Here is a 27,185-nt window from a genome sequence, read left to right on the forward strand (position 1 = left end):
TGTTTGTAAATTTTACTACTTTTTTTCTACTTTTGTTCCTGATCACCTCTCTCTCACTTGTTTTGATGTTCTTGTCACTCATCAAATTATAGGACTTTCCTGGGCAGCTATTTACAGGAGGAAGTTTCTGTGGCAGAAGAAGATGTGACAGTTTTCATGCTATCGGTTTTTCTCAACTCAAACTTTTTCTCCTTCTAGGTTGCCACAGAATCACACTGCTTCCTGCAAGAATGGCCCCTCTTGTATTGTTTAGGTAGTTCCACCATGCTTCAGTTCCAGGAGCATTTCTGCCCAAAGTTCTGCTCACCACAATTCCTGCACAAGATGTTACTAACAAGGAATACACCTTTTGCATTTCAGAGAAATGCTTCTCATCTTCAGGTGGTAAGATGTGCTACCCCTGGGCTCTTTTGTCCCTCTTTGCACTTCTTTTGTACCTTTTCCCACATGACTAATAACCAGTCTTGACTGCTTTTACAACCCTTACACATATGTCAAAGGCTGCAGATTATCTCATTCTCCTAGTGTTACAGAAAATGAGGTTTGCCATCTGCAGAATATTTCGATTCTCCTTGTTTTTGGATAGCTTCCAGAAGGAAAAGTGGAAAATGCTGACTTATGCCATCTTCATCCTGAAAGTTACTACTTTCTTTCTAAATCCTTATAAACCATCTGTTTAATGACCAGTTCTAAAAAAAAAAAAAAGAAAAAAGAAAAAAAAAGAAAAAGAAAAAAAAGAAAAGTGCAAAGGAGCAATAGCCATCATCTGCCTGGAATTTTGGACTTTGCCTTTTCTGCTTTTTGCAAACCAGGATAACATTCTTTTTCTTTCCGATATTTATATTTTTACAGTTTCTTAGTATATAATTTTGTGAGTGAATTTAAATCATCTTATTCTTCTGTTACTTTTTTTCTGACACACCTTGTGTTTCATCCTTATGGGTAATATTTTTTCTACCCTTCTTTCCTTCATTTTCCCTAATAGGTAAGAAGGAGGAAAACCATCTACTTCACACACCAGCCCACAGCTCCTACAGCCCTGTAGTACCTCTGTTAGAGCACCCATTTATTGCTGTAATTTGCTATATGTGAGCTGCCTGAGAAGAGAGAGTGAGTCTTACTCTATGGTGTATCCCTCTTTACCTTATGTATTTCAGAGGCCCAGAAATATTGTGGAATTACTGAGTGAAGGTGTCATGAGCTGATATCCGCCTCTCATTAAGAACTTAGTCTAGCACAATTGAATGAAGCAGCTAAAATATGGCCATGTAATGTTTTGCAAAGGAAGAAAGGAAGGGAGGAAGTTTTTAATCTTATTAGGTTAGCACCCTTATGTAGTAAAGAGACCAGGGTTTGGAGTCTGCTATGTCCTGGTTCTGTTCAGTCTCTTCTATATACTGGTTGGTGCTGGAGTGATCTTGGGCAAGTTAATGAATCTAGCATCCCAGTTTCCTCACCTCATCCATCACCTATAAAGTAATATTTGTAATCATCGTCTCACCAGACTTTTACAAATATTAAAAGTGAGAAGATAGTATTTGTGATTAACACACAGTAAGCCCACAGTATCTTAATTCCAATTCCTCTTCCCTTATTCTCATCCTTATTCTTAATGTATCTCTTCAGATATTTTGGGTTTGAAATCCTTGTTTTCCTTGGTATTTTCTAAAAGCCTCTGCACTTCGTGAATGTCAGTGTTTTCATTCTTTTTCAGTAAGGTGCTGTCCCCTTGTACTTCTTTGGATAGAATCTCCCCCTCCCTTAGTGTCAAATATTCTTTTAAACTCTGAACTCCTAGAAGAGCTCCCTATGCAACCTCACAGGTGTGACAATAACTGCCCTTTTCTTCCCCATCAGGCCCATTTTTGATTGTACTGTTAACATTTTATTTTTTGACAGTCTCCCATCATTCTGGAGCTGTCATTCAATTTATTGCCCTGGCAATAAAATAGAACCGAGTGTTTTCATTAACTTTATGAAATTTATATCCTGAAAGTTCATAGAAGTGGTCTTTAAAGTTTTTGATCATCTGCACCTATGAATAAAAACACTTTATGTATGTCTTCCCCAAGTATACCAATATTTATCTTTTAATTATGTGCATGTACTACAGTAATAATAATAGAAAGTCCAGAACTAAGTAGTTTCTCTCTAGCTACACACATACACACACACACACACACACACACACACACAGAGATATATACAGACATGCTATATATACCTATCCACATATATATATACACACATGCATAGACAGATCTATGTGAACATATGCATATATAGAAACTCATATATTATATATTTTGTAAGACATACAAAAATAGAAATCAAAAGGATGCATTGAAAAATAAATATAGGCTGATTGTTGGATCTAGCTCAGCCACTTGTACCAAAATATTTTGAAACATTATTTAAAATTTTTGGATCCCTGTGAAGGCCTGCTATACCCAGATTTGCCAAGGGATTTGGTTTGGAGAGAGTTCGATGAGCTTTGTAGTTTATAAACCTAGAAGAAATGCTGATCAAAGAATTAAAGCATAGGAAACATCATTGCAATCATTGCTATTTCTAATGGTCACTGTTAAACTGCTTTACCTTGGACATCACATAAAATAAAACCTCTCCATAGTTATATATGTGTTCATCTGCATCAGAAGTAATTATGGAAGAAACTGTTGTGCATTACTCAGCACAGTGAAGTAATAGAATGTGCTAGTGCAGCTTTAGGTGACTTTTTTTGCTCTACAATGTTACTCATGTTCTTCTAGCTCTGACCCGTGTGCCCATCACATGGCTGGTATTTACTCACTAATGTTGCACCATATTATTTTAAATGTGATTAGAGTCTTATTGAATCTAACCATAATGATAATATATTATTTCAGCTGTTATATTCTATTTTTTCCTCTGTGTACTTACAGATGTGAATGTTTAACAAAATGATGCTTAAGTATTGCTTCATATATTCCTTCTTTTATTTGACATAAGCAAGTGTCTATCCTATATCATAATTCTTGAAAATGTAGTTTTCAATGGCATTATATGAATATATAGCACTATTTAATAATTTCCCATTGTTGAATATTCATATTTTTATAATGTATTATTACTTATAATAATGAACACTGAATTTTTGACAGAAATGCTGTAAAGTGTCAGCAGGGCCACATTTCCTCTGAAAGCTGAAAGGAAGAAGCTGCCCTTTGCTTTTCAGCTTCTTACGGTGCCTTGCAGTCCCTGGGATTCCTTGGAGCTGCATGGCTCCAGTCTCTGCTTCTGTCTTCACATGGCTGTCTTCCCTGCATGCATCTCTGTGTCCTCTCCTCTTCTTATGAGGACAGTCATAGAATTTGGAATCTACTCAAATTCAGTGTGGCCTCATGTGAACTTGGTTACAGGTGCAAAACCCTGTTTCCAAACAAGGTAACATTCATAGCTACTGGTAGTTAGGCATTGAGCATATGTTTTGGAAGGACACAATTCAATCCACCATAACTAATAAAACATTTTAAAATAACAGTTTAGCATTTTCTTCCACACTCCAATGTGTCATCCCACATTCTCTCTGGGAGAAAACTCAACCCCTCTGAAGAACACTGGTCTACAGTCCATGCCTGCAGAGACTTTCATTTCTTTATGTATCAGTGAATCCTCGGTGACTTGCGTAATTTTTTCCCAAGCTTCCTGCCACTTATTTCTCCATCCCATTATTCTTTGATGGTCAGAACTAAGCCTATCCCACTATTTCATCTTCTGTTTTCTGTAAGAGGAAATTATCATGAATTACCATACTCTCTGGGAAGACATGTTCTGCATATGTTGTTCCCAAGTTTCCAATTTATTCTTGGATATTGCAAAAGAAATGCTGGTATACAAAGTGATGGTTTCGTATTCAATCCTTGAACTAAGATATGTTCCCACTTAACCCACCTGCTCTGTCTCTATACAGTTTAAAATAACTAAGTGTGGCAAAGAACTAGGGTTTTAAAAAATGTACATTGCCAAATAACTAGTTCAAAAAAACTAATAGTTATTAAAAGTTCTGTAGACACAGTCTTAGACTATTCTTTATTGGTTGCTTTAGAAACATTCCATAAACATTGCACTCTAATTGTTGAGTTTGGAGTTGACCTTCTGGGTATCTTGGCATTAGCATGACACTGCCACTACAGTATATTATTTTCCTGAAATTTTAAATGGGGACACATTCTCCTTGGTCAGGTGAATCACTATCAAATCAGTGTACCTGACTATTCTTTCACTGCACCGCTCTTTCTCCCCTGCCACACACTGAAGGGCTTTAACCACAAACCTCAGCTTTTCACTGCCCAGACTGACCGCAGATTGCTCCCTCTTTTTCTTTCCATTGGAGAAGATAGGATTTTGACAGTCGGCAAAGAGGAGTGGGTTGTAAAAAGTGAGTGTGAAGTAGCTACATTGTGATACATCCTGTTCTGAAAAAGAGCCTTGCTGAAGACCCCATAACAAGAATCTATTGATTGTTCATCCCAACCACAACAAGAACCATGCAGTTCTTGTGACTAACCTGGTTCATACGTGCGTCTGTAAATACACACATCCACTCATACGTCAGAGTACTCAATTCCTACTTGGAGTTCTGTGTTAATTACTTCAGACATCATTAAGATGTCTTTCATTTGGCAAAAATTGTAGATGTGTCTTTCCCTGACTTATTTACCAGGCTGATATCTCAGTCTTTCTATGATTCCAGCAAGGTTTAAACCTCTCCTAAGGAGCTCATTGTCACAATATCTAGTTCCCCTTGAATCTACCTTCAGGTATCACAAATGTGGTGAAGTCTTGGATGTAGTTATCATGGAAGAAAAATTTTGAAACAATGTTCTGAGCCAATTAGCTGAGTTAAAAAAGGATCAAAGGATATAGTCTTGCTTTTTAAACATGCTGTAGCTATGTTTTCTTTCTAGTTTGCCTGGCCCAATCAAATCCAGAACTTGAGTTATTGCTTTTACGGGATATGACATTATATTTAAGGCTACTCAGGCTTCTATTGGCAATGACAGTGTGGAAGTGGGGATAGAGGACTTTATATCACTCATTAATTTCTGAAATTTAAAAAAGAAGCTTAATAATCAAGGAAATTAGAAATCCATAATATTTTAACTCCAAACATTTAAATATTAAGGATTTGGAAAGGCATAATAAAATTAGCAGTTTCACATCGGTCATGATGTCTCACACCTGTAGTCCCGATGTTTTGAGGAACTTAGGCAAGAGGATTGCTTGAGGCCAGGAGTTCAAAACCAGCCTGGGCAACATGAGTAGACCTGTCTCTACAAAACATAATAAAAATTGACCAGACATGGTGGCAAGTGCCTATAGTCCTATCTGTTGGGCAGGTTAGGCGGGAAGACCACGTGAGCCCAGGAGTTTCAGACTGCAGTGAGCTGTGATCATGCCACTGCACTCCAGCCTAAGCAAGAGTGAGAGCTGTCTCTTAAAAAAAAAATAGCACTTACATGCTTTGTAGGTGAGGAAGTAATTTGGTACACTTTCTGGAAGATATTTTAGCAATTAGTTTTGGGAATTTTAAATACATTGGTATGCTTTAGCCTGGTGAGTCTACCTCTAATTTATTCCAGTAAATAATTGTAGGTAGGACATAAAGATGTATTGCAAGAATGTCCTTTACCACATTTCTGTAAAAAATTCAGTGTTTGTTATTATAAGTAATAATATATTATAAAAATATAAATATTCAACAATGGGAAGTTATTAAATAGAGCTATATATTCATATAATTACATAATTGCATGTAATTATGTAATTCATATAATTGAAAAATACATTTTCAAGAATTATATAGGATAAACACTTGCTTATGTCAAATAAAAGAAAGAATATATAAAGCAATACTTAAGCATCATTTTGTTAAACATTTACATCTATAAGTATACAGAGAGAAAAATAGGAAAATAAAATAGCTGAAAGAGTCTATTATGGATTATTTTATTTTCCTTATATTTTTCTCTGTTTTTCAATTTTTCTACAGTGAATATGTAACATTTTTATAATCAGCAGAAATATATAATTAAGAATGACTAATAAAATCCTACAAACATAACTCCTTCAGATTAGTCACCAAGAATGTTATTTATTCTTAACAGCCAATTCCTCTTACTGTAATTGCATGAGCCTTCATCTGAGGCCTCTTAAAATCAATCACATCTGTTTGCTGTTACCTGTTTTACATCAGTTTGAAATTTTAGCTCACCCAATCCTTCCATGATTGAGATTGTTTTGGAACTTCAGTGATGACATATAAAGCTTCTCTGTTACTTAAAGCCATTTTCTGTCATTGATGTTGATAAAGCTTCCCTACTCCACCCCCTCACAAAAATGTGCTTTGATCAACCAGAAGTACCATTACCTTTGTAATTTTTAGATCAAGAAATTATAGCTATCAAACTCTTCTAATGAATAAACAAGACTTTGAATTGCCTCTACAAATATTAATGGCTTCCAAATAAATGCACATGTGCATATACAAGATGCCAAACACCTACACTCAAAGGCCTTATGAAGTAGGTGTATATGAAAGATGCCTTATATGTTCATGAGTAGCTGACCAGTCTTGTGAGACGTGTTTTACTCTGTAATGCAGACAGAGCTATGACATTCAGACCGTGGCGTTGGTGAACCAAACAGGCTTCAGATCTGAGAACATCCTCGACTTAAAGAATCCTTTCTTTAGGTAAGAAATCTTCTCATGCATTTTACACCTATGTTTATAAAATCTCAGTCACTCCATGACCAGGTAAAGAGGTGCAGAATAACTCTATATTTCCTAAGAGGAAAAGAAAGTATCTACTAGTTCTCTTCCTCTCTGAGAAGACTTGGTGCCTGTATGGAGTTGAATGTTTTATGATCCCTTAAATAGAATTCAGTACATAACAATCTGATACTGAAACAAAGGCACTAGAGAGTTCTACAAAGTGAGCTATCATGTCCTCCAGTTCCAAGTGAGCTCAGTCCTCCAGCTGAGCTATAATGAGCTGTGTAACCTCAGGTAAAGCCAGTTTCTTTCCCTGGCATTTGGTTTTCTCATCTGTAAAATGTGGGATTCAAAGATAATCTGGCTTTCATTCACTTTTGTAGCAGTTATTTCAATACTCCTAAAACATGAATTCATTTAAGTTACTTTTTTTGAGACTCATCGGATGTGTAGCTCACATAAGTCAGGACATTCCTCTCTTTAAGAGCTATGCAGATTTCATCTGATACAAGGAACTCGCCACAATGAGATGAATACAACAAACGTTTCCAGAAAAAAACTCCCCATCTTTAGACACCTGTTCAAATATGAGCCAATTAAAAATCCACACATGAAATCAGGCACACGAATAAAACCACTGGACACTGCTACTCTTGATTTCCTTATTAAAAAGAGGCTTTTTCCTCATATTATAATGTCTCCCAAAGGCTATTAGTCAAAGCATCATATCTCTGTAGTATTGAAAAACTTGAAGCAAAGAGGAAACTCAGGAAACCAAACCAATAATTCTTTAGCAGAGATAAGAAAATGAGAGATTTTGACCTTGAAGCAGGAGAGAAAAAAAAAAAAGGGCAAAGCTACAATGTAATATATTGCATACCAGTTGTCACATATGGTGTACATCTTTGAAACTCATTGCCCATTAGAGATACAGATAATGTCTTCAATTCTGAGGGAAGGGAGGTGACCTTGCTTTCATCCGTCCTTAACACAATCATGCCATGTAAAGCAAAGCACAGGTTTGGGCCTCAGAGAGAACAAGCTGACTACTCACTAACATGCAGGCCAATTTGAGGCAAATCATTTAACCTATGTAGGCCTCAGTGTTTTTATCTGTATAATGAGATAAAAAGCATATACCTCACTAGGATTGCAAGAGTTTACATAACATGCTGAAGTACCTAACAGTTCACAGAATTAATGCTCAATAAATGCTAATTTTCTTTCTTCCTCCCTTTTCTTCCTGTTGTCTGCTTTCCAACTCTCTCAATGTGGTAAATAGATGATGAGTTGTAGTTTATTCCAAACAGAATCATTTGGGATTTGAAAAAGAATATGACTACTTAGAAGGTTTTAGAAAACTCACCTTTTAAATACATGTAAACTACTAACTCTTGAGTTCCACCTCTGCTTTCTCTTACAAAAACAAGGCTTTTACCAAAAAACCACCCAGAGAGATCCTGGCCAGGGCCAACACCTGCCTTGTGTGAAGGCACAAACAGTGACCATAAGGTCATACTGAGAGATTGTAAGGTCTGAGGATAATTCAGGATGGCCACAGCTCAGTCAAAACAGACTGGCTGTTGAGTGAAGGGCACATGACTTTCCTTTTCCTTTGCCTCTTACTCAGCAGCTAACAGACAGAAGCAGAGGAGGGTGCTTAATTCCCTGAGAATTCCAGATCTTGACTATATTTCTTCACCATCCCTTTCCTGATGTCTAGACTTCAGCATCCTCAGTGGAGATGGGGACTAAATGACAGAATATTAGAAAAGTGCTTAGCATACAGTAGGTGCTCCATTAAGTGTTCAACAATGGTAATGCCCTTCTCCAGACCACTCCCACCCCCAGTTCAATGTCAATTTGCTATTACAGCATCTGAGAGGAAGCACGTGTGTGTGTTGGGAGGAACTAAAATAAATTGTGTTACCCAGAGGAATTGTTGGTAATTTAGCACCAAAATAACTTTTTCTCCATTTGTTTTTTGTTCTACCATTTTTAAGACACTATAAACACTACTGATATGCAAGAGCATACCATCTGGGCATCATTGATATACTAGAAACATTTCAAGATCAGTGAATTTATTACTAAAGGCACAAACATCCACCATTGCATATAATGTGAAAGTTTCTATTTTTCCTTGGTGGGGTGGAAAACTTTATTTTGAAAATTAATTATTTTAAAGTGATTTGAAAATAAAAGAAAAGCTAACAGTTGTTCCTAAAGCTGAGCAAGAGGACAAAAACACTTCATCAGAGAGGACAAGCTCTCAGGTAACCTGGCAGATTTTACAAGAGCTTTGAGACTAGTGCTTCATCATTCAGTGGCTGGGTCACTCACTATGTCAGGCAGCAGAAATGCAGCAGAATGGGACAGATTCAATCCCTGCCTCCAGGAAACTCATATCGTAGTGGGAGGGAAGTAGGCATTAAATAGCTTGATGCATAATTAATTATCATAATTGCAATAAGTGATATGAAGGAGAGGGAAAGGGTGTTAAGGGAGCATTTAGTGGGAGACCTAGAGCAGAGTTGCAGAGTTAATCTGTAAAACAACCACCCCCAGTGACCCAAATCCAGAAACAGCTGGAGGTGCTTTAGAACACAAGAAGAAACCTGTGGTACATTGTTACAGAGTGACCCACTTGAAGGGAAGCTGGGGCTCATAGTTTCCTATTGAAACTTGAAAACTTCGTCAAGGATGGCCTCTCCGGCAAAGCTTTTCCCAAGGCTGAGTTAGATGCCTCTCCCACATCACTCAAAGACCCCTGCACAAACATCACTTTTATGGCATCTGGATGAGGTTGGTCTCAGTTATTGTTTAACTTGTCTGGGACCCCTAAGACTTTGAGCACAAGGCCTTGTCTACTGCCCTGTGTGACACAGTGTTACACAAAGGTGCTGGATAAATGTTTGGTGAATGAGCGAATGAGTGTGGCCCCAAAGAGCTCCTCATGGGTCCTAAAAGAAGTAAGCTTATGATCAAAATATCATGGCCAAAAGAGCATTTAATCTTCCAGGCTAGCACCACAGCAAACCTCTATTATTATATTAATAGCTCTCACAAAACAATTTGATCCTTCCTTTTCCAAAATATTAAGTTCCCTTAATTTCCTCAACTTAAGTATTTCTTAACTTCCCTTCTTTCTTTCAACCAATTTATTAAACAATTATGGTGTGTCAGGTACTGTTCTTGGTGCTGGAGTAGAACAGAGAATGAGATAGGTACAAACTCCCTGGTCCCATGGTTCTAGAGAGTCTCATGGTTTGATGTCTCCCAACAGAAGTTTTTTTAAAAAGTAGGCTGGGCAAGGTGGCTGATGCCTGTAATCCCAGCATTTTGGGATGCCAAGGTGGGAGAATCACTTGATTTCAGGAGTTTGAGACCAGCCTGGGCAACATCCCAACCCCATCTCTACCAAAACAAAAAACAAACAAAAAAAACCCTGCCAGGCATAGTGGTGCATACTTGTAGTCCCAGCTACTCAGGAGGCTGAGGTAGGAAAATCACTTGAGCCTGGGAGATTGAGGCTGCAGTGAGCCCTGATCATACCACTGCACTGCAGCCTGGATGGCAAAGCAAGTCCCTATCTCAAAAAGGAATTAAAAAAAAAAAGAAGCTAAGCACATAGGATAATTTCAGATGATGGTAAGTTTTCTGAAAAGGATGAAGAGTAATAGCTACCTGATTGCATTACTTACTATAAAACTACAGTAATTGAGGCTGTGCAGTACTCATGAAAGGGTAGATGTGTCGGTCAATAGGAAGGATTAGATCAAAAACAGACCCTAACATACGTGGTCAATCGGTTTTTGGCAGTTGCAGATAATTCAATGGAGAAGAGTTAGTCTTTCAAAAATGCTGGAATCAATGGATATCAGTATGCGATTTTAAAAAATAAACTTTAATCCATATCTCATAGTATCTACAAAAATTAAAAGAAATCATAGATTAAAATATAAAACCTGAAAGCATAAAATTTCTAGGAAAAAAAATCAAAGAAAATCTTTGTGGCCTCGAGTTAGACAAAGATTTCTTACATATGATCTCAAAAACTCAAAAGAGAAAAATGATAAATAATACTTTAAGAACTCATAAGCTTGGAAAGACACACTAAGAAAATGAAAAGACAAGTCACACGCTGGGTGAAACTATTTGGAAATCACAAACCTGAAAAAAACAATCTAGAATATTAAAAGAACTTGTGATATAATTCTGTCTAAAAGCCCAGTAATAAGAAAACTCAATTTAAAAAATAATGATAAAGGCAAAAGATTTGAACAACTACTTTACCAAAAAAAAAAAAGAGTTCCATATAATAGCAAATAAGCACATGAAAAGATGTTTGGCATCATTAGTCAGGGAAATTTAAATTAAAACCATGATGAGATACCACTACACAACTATTAGGTGACTAAAATGTAAGAATCTAACAATGCTAAGTGCTGACAAATATGTAGAACTACTGGAATTCTCATTTATTGCTGGTGGGAATACAAAATGGCACTATCACTTGGGAAAACCGTTTCACAGCTTCTGATATAGTTAAGCATTCACTTACCATGTGACCTGGCAATCTCACTCCTTGATATTTACCTTAGCGAAATGAAAACTTGCATTAACAGTGAAAACTATATTTGAATGTTTATCGCAGCTTTATTTGTAATCACCAAACCTGGAAACAACTAAAATGTCTCTTAAATAGAGAATAAACAAACAAACTATAGTTCATTCATACAATGGAATAATAATAACAATAAGGAATGGAGTACTGATATGTGTAACAATAACACTACATTATATTCAGTGAAAGAAGCCAGATTCAAAAGGCTACATACTATTAGATTCTATTTATATGCCACTGTGGAAAAAGCAACATTATGGATAAGAAAATAGATCAGAGCTACATGGCAAAAACCCATCTCTACAAAAAATATAAAAATTAGCTGGGCATGGTGGTGTGCAACTGTAGTCCCAACTACTCAGGGTGCTGAGGCTGGAGGATCACTTGAGCCTGGGAGGTGGAGGTTGCAATGAGCTAAGATTGTGCCACTGCACTGCAGCCTGAGTGACAGAGCAAGAGCCTGTTTCAAAAGCAAACAAAAACAGAACAGAGCTGGGGTTCTGAGAAGGGTTGGCTCTAAAGAGGTATGGGAAAATTTTAGGGGTGAGCAATGGAACTTTTCCAAACTGTGATTGTAGTGGTGGCAACACATAGCTATATACTTTGTCAAAACTGAAAGAACTATACATTAAAAAGAGTGAATTTTACTGTATGTAAATTTTTCTAATTACATAAAAACCTATTTAAAGATGATTACATAAAGGAATTATAGGAAAGTGAAAAAGGAATGATAAACTAGGAAGTGTCAAGGCCAGGACTGAAGGATTGGAGGATTGGTGGAGGAGATCTGTCCCAAGAGGTGGCACCTGAGTAGAGGCCTAAATGTCGAAAAAGGAGCCAGCATGGGCAGATGCACAAGAAGAGCCTTCCAGAAGACAGAAGTAAGAGCAAGGGCCCCAGGCACGATGAGCCTATTGAGTAGCCGAAAAATAAGTCAGTGCTTAGGCTCTGCTATAAATTTACAGAAAAGAAAAAAAGTTCTTTTGATGAACAAAAATCTGGATCATCGTCTTGGATCTGAATTCAGGCTGTGCATAATCAAACATACTGAATATAGTGGGTAAATATAGATTTAAGGCTGCCCCTAAAAACTCCAGGGAAAGGCACGGGAGTGAGAATAGGAAAGGGGAAAGGGGAAAGGGGAAAGGAGGAGGAGGAGAGGACATGAAAACAAAACTTGCTTGCTTATAGCTTTGGATCTGGCTGGAACTTAACCACTTCAGTGTCATAGAATCACTTTCTCTGTTTTAGGTTTGCTTAGAAGACAGTAACAAGTCAAGCAATAAGTAAAATGAAGGCCTGTGAAGTTTATCAGCATCCAAGTTCATACTTCACGATCTATGCATTCTAAACTTTACAAGGGTGTTTCGGTTTATTTAATTTTTTTTCTAACTCTACAATTTGCATACTAACTTTATTGAAAAGTCTATTGGTGATTCTTAAACTAGCTCTTTATAATTTTCTGCATGGGCCTGAAGATTAAATTTCTTTTAATTTTGGGTTTCTCTTTATTACTATTATAGCAAAACAAACAGCATTACTTTAATTTTAGAAGTATTTTTAAAGAAATTTAGGCTGTGGACCGTGGGCAGCCAGGATTGGTGAAGGATCCCAAGATGGTTGGGTGAAAACTTGCTCTAAAAACCACTGACTGTGTAGCTTTTGCGGAGATCATACCCCAGAACTAAAAGGCCATTGCTAATTCCCTGAAATCCTGGAATGAGACCCTCACCTCCAGGTTGGCTACTTTACCTGAGAATCCACCGGCTATCGACTAGGCTTACTACAAGGCCCATGTAGCCAAGGCAGGCTTGGTGGATGACTTTGAGAAGAAGTTTAATGCCCTGAAGTTTCTGTGCCAGAGGATAAATATACTGCCCAGCTGGATTCTGAAGAAAAAGAAGATGTGAAATCTTGTGCTGAGTGGGTGTCTCTCTCAAAGGCTGGGACTGTAGAATATGAGAAACAGAAGGAGAAGATGAAGAACTTAATTCCATTTGATCAGATGACCATTGAGGACTTGAAAAAAACTTTCCCAGAAACCAAATTAGACAAGAAAAAGTATCCCTAATGACCTCACCAACCAATCAAGGATTTATAAAATTGAGTCCAGGAGGAAGATCTGGCCCTTATATTACACATTCTGGACATTAAAAATAAAATAATTATACAGTTAAAAAAAAGAAATTTGGGTGGAGCCAAGATGGCTGAATAGGAACAGCTCCCGTCTACAGCTCCCAGCATGAAAGACGCAGAAGATGGGTGATTTCTGCATTTCCATCTGAGGTACCGGGTTCATGTCACTAAGGAGTGCCAGACAGTGGGTGCAGGACAGTGGGTGCAGCACACCGTGCACGAGCCAAAGCAGGGTGAAGCATTGCCTCACTCGGGAAGCGCAAGGGGTCAGGGAGTTCCCTTTCCTAGTCAAAGAAAGGGGTGACAGACGGCACCTGGAAAATCGGGTCACTCCCACCCTAATACTGTGTTTTTCCAATGGGCTTAAAAAATGGCACACCAGGAGATTATGTCCCGCACCTGGCTTGGAGGGTCCCACGCCCACGGAGTCTCGCTGATTGCTAGCACAGCAGTCTGAGATCAAACTGCAAGGCGGCAGCGAGGCTGAGGGAGGGGCGCCTGCCTTTGCCCAGGCTTGATTAGGCAAACAAAGCAGCCAGGAAGCTCAAACTGGGTGGAGCCCACCACAGCTCAAGGAGGCCTGCCTGCCTCTGTAGGCTCCACTTCTGGGGGCAGGGCACAGACAAACAAAAAGACAGCAGTAACCTCTGCAGACTTAAATGTCCCTGTCTGACAGCTTTGAAGAGAGTAGTGGTTCTCCCAGCACACAGCTGGAGATCTGAGAACGGGCAGACTGCCTCCTCTAGCAGGTCCTTGACCCCTGAGCAGTCTAACTGGGAGGCACCCCACAGTAGGGGCAGACTGACACCTCACATGGCTGGGTACTCCTCTGAGACAAAACTTCCAGAGGAACAATCAGGCAGCAGCATTTGCAGTTCACCAAGATCCGCTGTTCTACAGCCACTGCTGTTCTACAGCCACCGCTGTTCTGCAGCCACCGCTGCTGATACCAGGCAAACAGCGTCTGGAGTGGACCTCTAGCAAACTGCAACAGACCTGCAGCTGAGGGTCCTGTCTGTTAGAAGGAAAACTAACAAACAGAAAGGACGTCCACACCAAAAACCCTTCTGTACGTCACCATCATCAAAGACCAAAAGTAGATAAAGCCACAGAGATGGGGAGAAAACAGAACAGAAAAACTGGAAACTCTAAAAAGCAGAGCGCCTCTCCTCCTCCAAAGGAATGCAGTTCCTCACCAGCAACAGAACAAAGCTGGATGGAGAATGACTTTGACGAGCTGAGAGAAGAAGGCTTCAGACGATCAAACTACTCCGAGCTACAGGAGGAAATTCAAAGCAATGGCAAAGAAGATAAAAACTTTGAAAAAAAATTAGACGAATGGATAACTAGAATAACCAACGCAGAGAAGTCCTGAAAGGAGCTGATGGAACTGAAAGCCAAGGCTCGAGAACTACGTGAAGAATGCAGAAGCCTCAGGAGCTGATGCGATCAACTGGAAAAAAGGGTATCAGTGATGGAAGATGAAATGAATGAAATGAAGCGAGAAGGGAAGTTTAGAGAAAAAAGAATAAAAAGACACGAACAAAGCCTCCAAGAAATATGGGACTATGTGAAAACACCAAATCTACGTCTGATTGGTGTACCTGAAAGTGACGGGGAGAATGGAACCAAGTTGGAAAACACTCTGCAGGATATTATCCAGGAGAACTTCCCCAATCTAGCAAGGCAGGCCAACATTCAAATTCAGGAAATACAGAGAACGCCACAAAGATACTCCTCAAGAATAGCAACTCCAAGACACATAATTGTCAGATTCACCAAAGTTGAAATGAAGGAAAAAATGTTAAGGGCAACTAGAGAGAAAGGTCAGGTTACCCACAAAGGGAAGCCCATCAGACTAACAGCGGATTTCTCGGCAGAAACTCTACTAGCCAGAAGAGAGTGGGGGCCAATATTCAACATTCTTAAAGAAAAGAATTTTCAACCCAGAATTTCTTTTTTTCTTAATGTTATTATTATTTTACTTTAAGTTTTAGGGTTCATGTGCACAATGTGCAGGTTAGTTACATATGTATACATGTGCCATGCTGGTGTGCTGCACCCATTAACTCGTCATTTAGCATTAGGTATATCTCCTAATGCTATCCCTACCCCCTCCCCCAACCCCACAACAGTCCCCAGAATGTGATGTTCCCCTTCCTGTGTCCATGTGTTCTCATTGTTCAATTCCCACCTATTAGTGAGAATATGCAGTGTTTGGTTTTTTGTCCTTGTGGTAGTTTACTGAGAATGATGATTTCCAATTTCATCCCTGTCCCTACAAAGGACATGAACTCATCATTTTTTATGGCTGCATAGTATTCCATGGTGTATATATGCCATATTTTCTTAATCCAGTCTATCATTGTTGGACATTTGGGTTGGTTCCAAGTCTTTGCTATTGTGAATAGTGCCCCAATAAACATACGTGTGAATGTGTCTTTATAGCAGCATGATTTATAGTCCTTTGGGTATATACCCAGTAATGGGATGGCTGGGTCAATGGTAATTCTAGTTCTAGATCCCTGAGGAATCGCCACACTGACTTCCACAATGGTTGAACTAGTTTACAGTCCCACCAACAGTGTAAAAGTGTTCCTATTTCTCCAGATCCTCTCCAGCCCCTGTTGTTTCCTGACTTTTTAATGATTGCCATTCTAACTGGTGTGAGATGGTATCTCATTGTGGTTTTGATTTGCATTTCTCTGATGGCCAGTGATGATGAGCATTTTTTCATGTGTTTTTTGGCTGCATAAATGTCTTCTTTTGAGAAGTGTCTGTTCATGTACTTTGCCCACTTTTTGATGGGGTTGTTTGTTTTTTTCTTGTAAATTTGTTTGAGTTCATTGTAGTTTCTGGATATTAGTCCTTTGTCAGATGAGTAGGTTGCGAAAATTTTCTCCCATTTTGCAGGTTGCCTGTTCACTCTGATGGTAGTTTCTTTGCTGTGCAGAAGCGCTTTAGTTTAATTACATCCCATTTGTCAACCCAGAATTTCATATCCAGCCAAACTAAGCTTCATAAGTGAAGGAGAAATAAAATACTTTACAGACAAGCAAATGCTGAGAGATTTTCTCACCACCAGGCCTGCCCTAAAAGAGCTCCTGAAGGAAGCACTAAACATGGAAAGGAACAACCAGTACCAGCCACTGCAAAAACATGCCAAAATATAAGGACCATCAAGGCTAGGAAGAAAACTGCGTCAACTAACTAGCAAAATAACCAGCTAACATCATAATGACAGGACCAAATACACACATGACAATATTAACTTTAAATGTAAATGGGCTAAATGCTCCAATTAAAGGACACAGACTGGCAAATTGGATAAAGAGTCAAGACCCATCAGTGTGCTGTATTCAGGAAACCCATCTCACATGCAGAGACACACATAGGCTCAAAATAAAGGGATGGAGGATCTACCAAGCAAATGGAAAACAGAAAAAGGCAGGGGTTGCAATCCTAGTCTCTGATAAAACAGACTTTAAACCAACAAAGATCAAAAGAGACAAAGAAGGCCATTACATAATTGTAAAGGGATCAATTAAAGAAGAAGAGCTAACTATCCTAAATATATATGCACCCAATACAGGAGCACCCAGATTCATAAAGCAAGTCCTTAGTGACCTACAAAGAGACTTAGACTCCCACACAGTAATAATGGGAGACTTTAACACCCCACTGTCAACATTAGACAGATCAACAAGACAGAAAGTTAACAAGGATACCCAGGAATTGAACGCAGCTCTGCAGCAAGCAGACCTAATAGACATCTACAGATGAGGATCTACATCTCCACCCCAAATCAACAGAATATACATTTTTTTCAGCACCACACCACACCTATTCCAAAACTGGCCACATAGTTGGAAGTACAGCACTCCTCAGCAAATGTAAAAGGACAGAAATTATAACAAACTGTCTCTCAGACCACAGTGCAATCCAACTAGAGCTCAGGACTAAGAAACTCACTCAAAACCACTCAACTACATGGAAACTGAACAACCTGCTCCTGAATGACTACTGGATACATAACGAAATGAAGGCAAAAATAAAGATGTTCTTTGAAACCAGCGAGAACAAAGACACAACATACCAGAATCTCTGGGACACATTCAAAGCAGTGTGTAGAGGGAAATTTATAGCACTAAATGCCCACAAGAGAAAGCAGGAAAGATCCAAAATTGACACCCTAACTTCACAATTAAAAGAACTAGAAAAGCAAGAGCAAATACATTCAAAAGCTAGCAGAAGGCAAGAAATAACTAAAATCAGAGCAGAACTGAAGGAAATGGAGACACAAAAAACCCTTCAAAAAATTAATGAATCCAGGAGCTGGTTTTTTGAAAAGATCAACAAAATTGATAGACCACTAGCAAGACTAATAAAGAAGAAAAGAGAGAAGAATCAAATAGATGCAATAAAAAATGATAAAGGGGATATCGCCACCGATCCCACAGAAATACAAACTACCATCGGAGAATACTACAAACACCTCTACGCAAATAAACTAGAAAATCTAGAAGAAATGGATAAATTCCTCGACACATACACCCTCCCAAGACTAAACCTGGAAGAAGTTGAATCTCTGAATAGACCAATAACAGGCTCTGAAATTGTGGCAATAATCAATAGCTTACCAACCAAAAAAATTCCAGGACCAGATGGATTCACAGCCGAATTCTACCAGAGGTACAAGGAGGAGCTGGTACCATTCCTTCTGAAACTATTACAATCAATAGAAAAAGAGGGAATCCTCCCTAATTCATTTGATGAGGCCAGCATCATCCTGATACCAAAGCCAGGCAGAGACACAAGCAAAAAAGAGAATTTTAGACCAATATCCTTGATGAACATTGATGCAAAAATCCTCAATAAAATACTGGCAAACCGAATCCAGCAGCACATCAAAAAGCTTATCCACCATGATCAAGTGGGCTTCATGCCTGGGATGAAAGGCTGGTTCAACATATGCAAATCAATAAATGTAATCCAGCATATAAACAGAACCAAAGATAAAAACCACATGATTATCTCAATAGATGCAGAAAATGCCTTTGACAAAATTCAACAACACTTCATGCTAAAAACTCTCAATAAATTAGGTATTGATGGGACATATCTCAAAACAATAAGAGCTATGTATGACAAACCCACATCCAATATCATGCTGAATGGGCAAAAACTGGAAACATTCCTTTTGAAAACTGGCACAGGGATGCCCTCTCTCACCACTCCTATTCAACATAGTGTTGGAATTTCTGGCCAGGGCAATTAGGCAGGAGAAGGAAATAAAGGGTATTCAATTAGGAAAAGAGGAAGTCAGATTGTCCCTGTTTGCAGATGGCATGATTGTATATCTAGAAAACCCCATCGTCTCAGCCCAAAATCTCCTTAAGCTGATAAGCAACTTCAGCAAAGTCTCAGCATACAAAATCAATGTACAAAAATCACAAGCATTCTTATACACCAATAACAGACAAACAGAGAGCCAAATCATGAGTGAACTCCCATTCACAATTGCTTCAAAGAGAATAAAATACCTAGGAATCCAACTTACAAGGGATGTGAAAGACCTCTTCAAGGAGAACTACAAACCACTGCTCAATGAAATAAAAGAGGATACAAACAAATGGAAGAACATTCCATGCTCATGGGTAGGAAGAATCAATATCGTGAAAATGGCCATACTGCCCAAGGTAATTTATAGATTCAACACCATCCCCATCAAGCTACCAATGACTTTCTTCACAGAATTGGAAAAAACTACTTTAAAGTTCATATGGAACCAAAAAAGAGCCCGCATTGCCAAGTCAATCCTAAGCCAAAAGAACAAAGCTGGAGACATCACGCTACCTGACTTCAAACTATGCTACAAGGCTACAGTAATCAAAACAGCATGGTACTGGTACCAAAACAGAGATATAGATCAATGGAACAGAACAGAGCCCTTAGAAATAATGCCACATATCTACAACCATCTGATCTTTGACAAACCTGACAAAAACAAGCAATAGGCGAAGGATTCCCTATTTAATAGATGGTGCTAGGAAAACTGGCTGGCCATATGTAGAAAGCTGAAACTGGATCCCTTCCTTACACCTTATACAAAAATTAATTCAAGATGGATTAAAGACTTACATGTTAGACCTAAAACCATAAAAACCCTAGAAGAAAACCTAGGCAATACCATTCAGGACATAGGCATGGGCAAGGACTTCATGTCTAAAACACCAAAAGCAATGGCAACAAAAGACAAAATTGACAAATGGGATCTAATTACACTGAAGAGCTTCTGCACAGCAAAAGAAACTACCATCAGAGTGAACAGGCAACCTACAAAATGGGAGAAAATTTTCGCAACCTACTCAACTGACAAAGGACTAATATCCAGAATCTACAATGAACTCAAACAAATTTACAAGAAAAAAAAACAACCCCATCAAAAAGTGGGCAAAGGATATGAACAGATACTTCTCAAAAGAAGACATTTATGGAGCCAAAAAACACATGAAAAAATGCTCATCATCACTGGCCATCAGAGAAATGCAAATCAAAACCACAATGAGATACCATCTCACACCAGTTAGAATGGCAATCATTAAAAAGTCAGGAAACAGGTGCTGGAGAGGATCTGGAGATATAGGAACACTTTTACACTGTTGGTGGGCCTGTAAACTAGTTCAACCATTGTGGAAGTCAGTGTGGCGATTCCTCAGGGATCTAGAACTAGAAATACCATTTGACCCACCCATCCCATTACTGGGTATATACCGAAATGACTATAAATCATGCTGCTATAAAGACACATGCACACGTATGCTTATTGTGGCACTATTTACAATAGCAAAGACTTGGAACCAACCCAAATGTCCAACAATGATAGACTGGATTAAGAAAATATGGCACATATACACCATGGAATACTATGCAGCCATAAAAAATCAAGAGTTCATGTCCTTTGTAGGGACATGGATGAAACTGGAAACCATCATTCTCAGCAAACTATCACAAGGACAAAAAATCAAACACCGCATGTTCTCACTGATAGGTGGGAACTGAACAATGAGAACACATGGACACAGGAAGGAGAACATCACACTCTGGGGACTGTTGTGGGGTGGGGGAAGGGGGGAGGGATAGCATTAGGAGATATACCTAAGGCTAAATGACGAGTTAATGGGTGCAGCACACCAACATGGCACATGTATACATACATATGTAACCTGCACATTGTGCACATGTACCCTAAAACTTAACGTATAATAATAAAAAAAAAGAAATTTAACAAAACCCTACCTCGTGTTTATATGTATGCCATATATATGACTGAGATAACAGCATGTTAGGAGTGATCCTCTATTTGCAATTTCAATCTATTTTTGCAAATATTTTCAACAAATCAGCTAGTTTCTAGCTCAGCAATGTGTTAAGAATTTTTTACCTTATTCATGTTATTGAATAATATGATGTCAGGAATGTTCCTCGCTGGCAATAGGTGATGAGTCTGTATGTAGTTAAGAGAATAAAGATGGAGTCTTTGTCAATTCTCTTAGGTTTACAGTAAAAATGTACAGTGTGAGACCACAGTGAGGGCTCTCCTTTAAGACATTTGTTATATGTCACATGTCAAATGGTCATGAGAGATGATCTTTCTAAAGAGCAGGTTTTTCCCTGGCCCAAACAACTCTTATAAAAATGGATGTCACATCAGCACACCAGTCTAATGTAGCCCACCAGGCAACCTGCTCACTCTGTAGGGAGAACTCGAATAAATAGTAGCTACATATTCTCATCAGTCAGGCAGTCACCCAGAGCTTTCAGCTTTCCACTCTTGTGCTTTTGCTCATTCTGGCCACTCAGTCTGAAATAGTCTTCCCCTTCTATCCACATGAACAATCTTACATCACTACAAGGCTCACTTCTAATACACCTTCCCCAGTATGCCTTGCTGATTCCTTCCACACTCACTAAAGGTACCTTTCCCACCTTTGGCATATCCTGCAGTCCCTCCCCTTATCTAGTCCTATCTTGCAGCATTTTATCATGCACCTATCTTTCTCTTCTATCAGACTTAAGTTCTTTACTGGTTGGATCTGTGTCCAATTCATTTTTTTATTACCCAAGTTGCCTAACAGTATGTCTCATACATTGAAAGTACTCAATAAATGTACATTGATTAAATAAATAAATTGATCCTAAGAGTAACTAGAATTATAGAATCAGACATGACAATGTTCTAATTGCCTTTCAAGCATGGTAGGCAGAAAATATAAACCCTAGGTTGCAAAAATACATGATGGCTTCTGCTCCACCCACACTGAGGGCAGACATGCATAATCTATCCTAGCACTCTTTCCTGTTTAACCTTGATGAGGCCTTGCCATCCTTCTCAGCCCCATGTTCTAGGAAGCCATTATCAATATATAATAGTCTGTATAAGAGATTAAACTTATGACTTTTAAAGATCCACAGATTGCTATTATTTCCTATCTTTGAACAGTCCTGAAGATCTGTGAGGTTTATGAATTTCTAATTTTGCTGAAGCAAAAATTTGGTACAGATATATGCTACAAGGTGGGGAAATAACTGACTTTTTAATCAATCACTCAGAGGATGCACCTCCATGCAAGCAACAACTCCCCTCATATTAAAAATTGCTATTCATCATCTTCACCTTAGTTTTGAAAATTTAAGTAAGTGCTTAAGTAAATGTTACTATAAAAATGAAGTAATGTAGGGTTGTGTTTATTCCAGTTAAGGAATTTTGTAACTTTACTAATTTTTCCAACTTGTATCTATGGAATTATTAAAGAATGAAAGGAGCTTATTAAAGTGTTCGTTTATTGCATTTTGTGGGGGAAATTAAGTAACTTTAGTATTTGTAAATTAGAAAGGACCTCAAAGCATGTCCTTCGTTGAGATGGTTAATTTTATGTGTCAACTTGACAGCACTAGGGGTGTCAGAGTATACTTTATTTCTGGATGTGTCTACAAGTGTATTTCCAGATGAGATTAGCATTTGAATCAGTTGAATTTAATAAAGTAAATTGCCCTCCCCAGTGTGGGTGGGAATAATCCAATCTGTTGAGAGCTTGAAAGAACAAAAAGGTAGAGGAAGAAGGAACTTCTCCCTGCCTGCCTGCCTTCCTGCTTGAACTGGGACATGGTCTTCTCCTGCTCTTAGCCTGGGATTTACCCCATCGGTTCCCCTGGTTCTCAAGCCTTGGGAATTGAAGTTGAATCACACCGCTGGGCTTTCCTGGGCCTCCAGCTTGCTGACAGTAGATTAAGGGACTTCTCAGCCTCCATGATTGTGTGTGCCAGTTTCTCGTAATCTCTTTATATATGTATATACATATATATATCTTTATATACATATACATATAAAATGAATTGGACGCAGATCCAACACACACACACACACACATATATACACACACACACATATATATACACACACACATACACACACACACACATATATATATATACACACACACACATACACATACTGTTGGTTCTGTTTCTCTAAAGAATCCTGACTAATACATTTGTGAATATCAAGAGTAGCTTTGGACTTAAGGACACCTTGGAAATCTCAGTCTTTCGTGAACCAGTCATAATTAAAATAAGGCCAAATCTATGAAGAATTATAGCAGGAGCTGATGATGACTGATGTGAGGAACTGCGAACTGCTCGGAGGCAGCTCACATCTTGGGGTATGCAGGTGGGACATGCATAGGAGGACGTGGAAAGCACATGGGCTGAGGAACTCCAGGACACACACCAGCAAATTGCTATGGAAGTTAAATTGTGCCTTTGCCAAGAACACAAGACCCCGACTGAAAATACTTTAAACAAAGAAATTTATCATATTGTATTGCAAGAAGTCCAGAGGTACAGTGGGCTCTAGGGTTGATGAATCAGTGGCTCTGTGATTTCATCAAGGACTGAGGTTCTTTCCTTTTTTTGCTCTGCATCCAGCCCCCAATATAGGCATAAGGTGACCATGGAAGTTCCAGAGGTCACATCCAGATACCCTAACACTCAGAGTCATTAAAAGAGACTATCACTTTTGTTGATAGTCGTCAGCAAAACTGACTATCATTTTTGTTATCATAATTTTCCTCTTAAAATTATGCTGATGACATTTAACACTTCTTATGTGCCAGGCACTATGCTAAATGCTTTATAAATATAACTCTTTTTTTTTTTTACCATAATTAGTTCATTTAATTGTTGTCTGGACCTGAAAATGCAAAGCTTCAATAAAAAGAATCATCATGCAAAGCAAAGATATGACCCTCTGTTAAGCATTTGGCAAAGAAATGTACTTTGGCCAGGCATGGTGGCTCACACCTATAATCCCAACACTTTGTGAGGCTGAGATGGGATGACCTCTTGAGGACCGGATTTCAGAGAGAGACCCTATCTTTACAAAAAATTTAAAACATAGCCAGGTGTGGTGGCACAAGCCTGTGTTCCCAGCTACTGGGGAGACTGAGGTGGGAGGATCACTTGAGCCCAGGAGGTAGAGGCTGCAGAGAGCCACGATCGTGTCACTGCACCAGCCTGGGTGACAGAGTGAGACCCTGTCTTAAAAAAAGAAAAAGCACTTTTATTATTATTTTATAATTTCAACTTTTATTTTAGATTCAGGGATACATGTGCAGATTTGTTACATGAGTATATTGCCTGACGCTGAGGTTTGGGGTACAGATCCCGTCACTAAGGTAGTGAGCATAATCCCCAGTAAGTAGTTTTTCAACCCACAGCCCACTTTCTCCCTCCCCACTCTAGTAATCCACAGTGTCGATTGTTCCCATCTTTATGTTAATGTGTACTCAGTGTTTAGTGTCCACTTATAAGTGAGGACATAAGGTATCTGGTTTTCTGTTCCTGCATTAATTCTCGTAGGATTCTGACTTCCAACTGCATCCATGTTGCTACAAAGGACGTGATTTCATTTTTTATGGCTGGGTGGTATTCCATGGTGTATTTGTACCATATTTTCTTTATCCAGTTCCCTTTTCTCCACAGCCTCACCAGCAGCTGTTGTTTTTTGAATTTCTAATAACAGCCATTCTGACTGGTATGAGATGGTGTCTCATTGTGGTTTTGATTTGCATTTCTCTGATGATTAGTGATGAGCATTTTTCATGTTTGTTGAAAACGTGTATGTCATCTTTTGAGAAGTGTCTGCTCAAGTGCTTTGCCCATTTTTTAATGAGTTTGTTTATTTTTATTTGTACAATTTTCTTATAGATTCTGGATATTAGACCTTTGTCGAATGCATAGCTTGTGAATATTTCCCCCATTCTGGAGTTTGTCTGATTATAGATAATTTCTTTTGCTGTGCAGAAGCCCTTCAATTTAATTAGGTCCTAATTGTCAATTTTTGCTTCTGTTGCAATTGCTTTTGGGGACTTAGCAAAATAATTTTTGGCAAGGCCAATGTTGAGAAGGGTATTTCCTAAGTTTTCTTCTAGTATTTTTATAATTTGGTCTTACATTTAAATCTTTAATCCACCTTGAGTTAATTTTTGTATATGGTGAAAGGGGGTCCAGTTTCATTCTTCTGCAATGACTACTCAGTTATCCCAGCACTGTTTATTGAATAGGGATTCCTTTCCTCATTGCTTATTATTGTTGACTTTGTCAAAGATCAGATGGTTGTAGGTGTGCAGCTTTATTTCTGGGTTCTATTCTATGTGTTTGTTTTTGTACCAGTACCCTGTTGCTTTGGTTACTGCAGCCTTATAGTATAGTTTGAAGTTGGGTGGTGTAATGCCTCTGGCTTTGTTCTTGGTTAGGATTGCTTTAGCTATTCAGGCTCTTTTTGGTTCCATATGAATTTTATAATAGTTTTTTCTAATTCCGTGAGAAATGACATTGACAATTTGACAGAAACAGTGTTGAATCTGTAAATTGCTTTGGGCAATATGGCCATTCAAACAATAGCGATTATTCTAATCCATGAACAAGGAATGTGTTTTCATTTACTTGTGTCATCTCTGATTTTTTTCACCGGTATTTTGTAGTTCTTCTTATAGAGATCTTTCAACTTCTTGGTGTATGGCTATTGTAAATTGGATCGTGTTCTTGATTTGACTCTCAGCTTGAACGTTATTGATGTATAGAAATTCTACTGATTTTTGTACATCGATTTTGTATCCTGAAACTGTACTAAAGTCATTTATCAGTTCTAGAGGCATTTCGGCAGAGTCCTTAGGGTTTTCTAGGTATAGAATCATATCATCAGTGAAGAGAGATAGTTTGACTTCTTCTTCTCCTATTTGGATGCCTTTTATTTCTTTCTTTTGCCTGATTGCTCTGGCTAGGACTTCCAGCCCTATGTTGAATAGGAGTGGTGAGAGTAGGGATCCTTGTCTTGTTCCAGTTCTCAAGCAGAATGGTTTCAGCATTTTCCCATTCATACGATGTTAGCTGTGGGTTTGCCATAGATTGCTCTTATTATTTTGAAGTATTTTTATTTAATGCCTAGTTTGTTGAGGGTTTTTATCATGAAGGGATGTTGGATTTTACCAAAAGCTTTTTCTACATCTATTGAGATAATCAGATGGCTTTTGCTTTTAATTCTGTTTTTGAGGTGAATGACATTTATTGATTTGCATGTATTGAAACAACCCTGCATCTCAGGAATAAGCCTACTTGATCATGGTGTTTTAATTTTTTGATGTGCTACTGGATTTAGTTTGGTAGTATTTAGTTAAGGATTTTTGCATCTATGTTCACCAGAAATGTTGGCCTGCAGTTTTCTTTTTTTGTTGTGTCTCTGCCAGATTTTAGTATCAGGCTGATGCTGGCTTTATAGAATGAGTTAAGAAGAAGTCCCTCCTCCTTGATTTTTTGGAATAGTTTCAGTATGACTGATAACAGTTCTTTGTTTGTCTGGTAGAATTTGGCTGAGAATCCATCTGATCTAAGGCTTTTTTTTTTTTTTCTTTGGTTGTTAGGTCTTTTATTACTGATGCAAGTTCGGAACTTGTTATTGGTCTATTCAAGTTTTCACTGTCTTCCTGGTTTAATCTTTAGAGGTTGTGTGTTTCCAAGAATTTATCCATTTCCTCTAGATTTTTCAACTTGTGTGCATAGAGTTGTTCATAATAATCTCTGAGGATCTTTTGAGTTTCTGTGGGATTTGTTGTAATGTCATCTCTGTCATTTCTGATGGTATTTGGATCTTCTCTTTTTCTTTGTTAATCTAGCTAACAGTCTATCAATCTTGTTTATTCTTTCTAAAAATCAACTCTTGGTTTCATTGATCTTTTGGTTTGGTTCTTCTATAATTTTAGTTATTTCTTTTCTTCTGCTAGCTTTGCGGTTGGTTTATTCTTTATTTTCTAGTTCCTCTAGGTACAAAGTTATATTGTTAATTTGAGATTTTTCTAACTTCTTGATGAAGGTGTTTAGCACTATAAACTTTGCTCTTAGCACTGCTTTAGCTGTATCCCAGAGATTTTGGTAAGTCATGTTTCTATGTTCATTAATTTCAAATTTTTCCATTTCTTCTTTGATTTCATTGTTCACCCAGAGTTATTCAGGAGGAAGTTGTTTGCTTTCTATGTATTTATGTAGCTTTGAGAGATTTTCTTGATATTGATTTCTGTTTTGTTGCACTGTTGTCCAAGATTGTGCTTG

The 27,185-nt window shown here is 38.3% G+C and overlaps 2 pseudogenes; both read left to right on the forward strand.

Moving 5' to 3' along the window:
* The window catches only part of LOC100614879 (histone-arginine methyltransferase CARM1-like), a 267,533-nt pseudogene extending 260,780 nt beyond the window's left edge, over positions 1 to 6,753 (forward strand).
* A 6,247-nt stretch (positions 6,754 to 13,000) lies between these two features.
* LOC100612003 (ATP synthase subunit d, mitochondrial-like) lies at positions 13,001 to 13,556 on the forward strand (annotated as a pseudogene).
* The last annotated feature ends 13,629 nt before the right edge of the window (positions 13,557 to 27,185 follow it).

Source organism: Pan troglodytes, chromosome 11, assembly GCF_028858775.2.
Source record: "Pan troglodytes isolate AG18354 chromosome 11, NHGRI_mPanTro3-v2.0_pri, whole genome shotgun sequence".
Classification (NCBI taxonomy): Eukaryota; Metazoa; Chordata; class Mammalia; order Primates; family Hominidae; genus Pan; species Pan troglodytes.